We start from the raw sequence: 2,605 nt of genomic DNA, 5'->3' as shown, positions 1-2,605 counted from the left end.
ATTCTCTAGACATATCTATGTCTTTTTATCTGAACAAATATTTTGGTAATAAACAACTATAACATACCATAGAAAATTTGTGAAAAATCATAGATGTGTTTAACACAAAAACTTTATAAGCTTTGTGATTTAATAAGGAAACCAAGAAAATTCAGAAATTCTCTGAATTTAGGTGAAATATGTAGTTGACCCAAGGTTAAGCTATATTCAGTATTTTGGCCACAACTTTTATAGACTTCATAAGTCTTTGTGTGGATTGATGGCAAGGAAGAATCAATAGTGGTATATTGTGATGGGGCAGAAGACAAGAAAGAAGGACCTTACCTGCAGAGTCAGCATGAGGCTGAGAAGCAGTGGCGAAAAGCGGTGCTGGGGGAAGAGACAAGCACCGGGGAAACACCAGTGCCTGAACCCCACACTGGAATTAAAAGGAGAACGACGCAGAGAGACCAGAGGACTGGAAGTGAGGCCTAGAATGCCTAGGAGGGGTGAAAGGCAACCAGCTGGCACCAAACCCACTGAAGTGGTTCGGACGATCCAAATGACATACCCACATCATAGTCCTGGATGTTGGGGATGGGAGATTGGAATTTGTCTGGAGAAGCTGAACCTAGAGAAGAGAAAGAAGAACCATGAGCATAGTGGACCAAAGCGGTCTACAGGGGATGGTTCCTATGGCAAACCCTAAAAAACAAAAGAGGTTTTTGCAGGCCAAAGAACAGGGTGGTCCAACTCCAGGCTAGAGGACTGTAAAGAGGGACTAAGCCCTGGAGTGATATTTCACTTCCATATTGTTTTGTTTTATATCTGTTACTTACCTCAGAAGGCACGATATGAAGGCATAACCTATGTGCCCGTAATATCTTTTGGAGATCTCAAAGGTTGGTATAAGATGGGGTGTAGAGGAGGCAGAGCCCCAGAAGACAGCACCAGGCCTGACTAAGGACAGCATCCATGGAGAATAAGACCTCCTCCCAAAATTACACAAAAAGATCAAGTTGTGGCAGATGAGATTGGTTGCCCTTCTCCCAGCTCCACTTGTAAGACAATAGAAGCAAGCTGTCCACTCATTAAAAAGCTGACACTGTAAAAGGCCCCATGGACACTTTAAGACGTGCCTCATGGGAGAGCCACAGCCACTTCCACATATGTTAGCCCAGGTATTGTATGTCCCTATCATCCCAGATTGATGGTAATTTTCTTAAGGCTATACCATGCAGTTCATTTTCAGACTGAATTCCCCACCTAAATCCTGGGATATCCTTCTGAAAAGGAGATAATGCTGTGGACTTTTGTGTATTCTCAAAGATAAATGCAAAGGTGGAAAACATACTATGCAGCTGTAGTGAATCCAGAAACGGGGCAAGGATGGTGTGGCCCCTCTCTGCACTTTGACTTTGCTCATAGGTGACACATGGGAGGGGCATTGAGACCCCTCCTCAGAGAGCTGATGTCCCCTCAACAGTGAGTACAAGAGTGGCATGTCAGTGGCAAAAGTGTGAACAACAGAAGTGCTGGCACTTCCACCACCGTCTCACATGCAGAAGGACTTGCACTTCTGCCGCCACTGTGCCACCAGCACGCTCAGCAACTGACCACTGGAGGACTCCCCTTCCAGTCACTGTCTGGTCACTGGAGAGCCTCCCTCCACCCCAGATTTGGGAGGCACCAGTCACCCATGGCTTTGCTATGCATGCTTATTGAGCTCTGAGATCATTGACTGTACAGCACAGATTCCTGCTGGTGCTCCATGTAAGCTCTGAGCTTACCTGCTTTCATGGAGCTTTGGAGCCCAGGAAGGTGATGCTATTCACCATTTCCCTTTCCCTCCCCCTGCCTGATGAATTCAGCAGCAGAAGAAAGGAGGGGATGAGCTGTAATGGCAGCACTCAGCCCCTGGGGTCCAGAGCCATGTGAAAACAGGGGCCCCATGCAGACCCCGCATCAAGGGTTCACATGTGGCACAGCCAAGTTGGGTGTAATCGTGTTGCTATACACCTTCTGGATCTGCTCCTGCTATGGAGATGGGATATGGCTGCATATGTTTTCCTTCATAAGAGAATATAATTAGTCTCTCAAACATAATTTAGGCAGTAGCTTATTTTTTTTTCAGGCTCTGGGTATTCAGCAGTTCCCAGAGAAGTCTAAGGCAGCTTCTAGGTGTTTAATAATTTTGGAAAAATCTATCTGCTTAGTTAGCTGCCTAAAAGTATATTTAATTTAGGAAGCTCCCCTTCCCCTTTCCCTCCTAAATCTTGCAATTAATAAAGGATTAAGGACTTACCTCTATTCAAAGTTTCCTCATTTAAACTAAAGTTGTGATTTTTAAGCCAATTAGATAAATCAAGAAAGCAATCTTAATTTGATTTGAGCTGAATTTATGTCGAGTTAATGTAACTTGGTAAAGAATTGGTTTAAGCAAAATCAATATAAACCTTGTTTAAACTGAAATCAGAGCACCAGAATATTTTGTACTAACTTAACTTAATTCATTTAAAATTGAATTAAGAGTTTAGCTAGAGAAATTTTGCAATTTATAGCCCATTAATTGCATCTGATAAAGTAGTCTGTCAACTATGAAAACTTATGCCTCTCTGAACAAGTT

At 43.3% G+C, this 2,605-nt stretch overlaps 1 long non-coding RNA gene across 1 annotated transcript; it reads right to left on the bottom strand.

Moving 5' to 3' along the window:
- Positions 1–540: 540 nt before the first annotated feature.
- LOC109305396 lies at positions 541–981 on the bottom strand. The gene is made up of 2 exons (XR_002099619.1): positions 819–981; positions 541–610 (listed from the first exon to the last, which is right to left on the bottom strand). It is a non-coding gene; the product is annotated as an uncharacterized LOC109305396 (long non-coding RNA).
- Positions 982–2,605: the final 1,624 nt, after the last annotated feature.

This window comes from Gavialis gangeticus, unplaced genomic scaffold, assembly GCF_001723915.1.
Source record: "Gavialis gangeticus isolate Ggan-Ray unplaced genomic scaffold, GavGan_comp1, whole genome shotgun sequence".
Lineage (NCBI taxonomy): Eukaryota > Metazoa > Chordata > Crocodylia > Gavialidae > Gavialis > Gavialis gangeticus.
The sequence above is the reverse complement of the archived record's forward strand: the minus strand, read 5'-3'. Positions and strand labels throughout refer to the sequence as shown.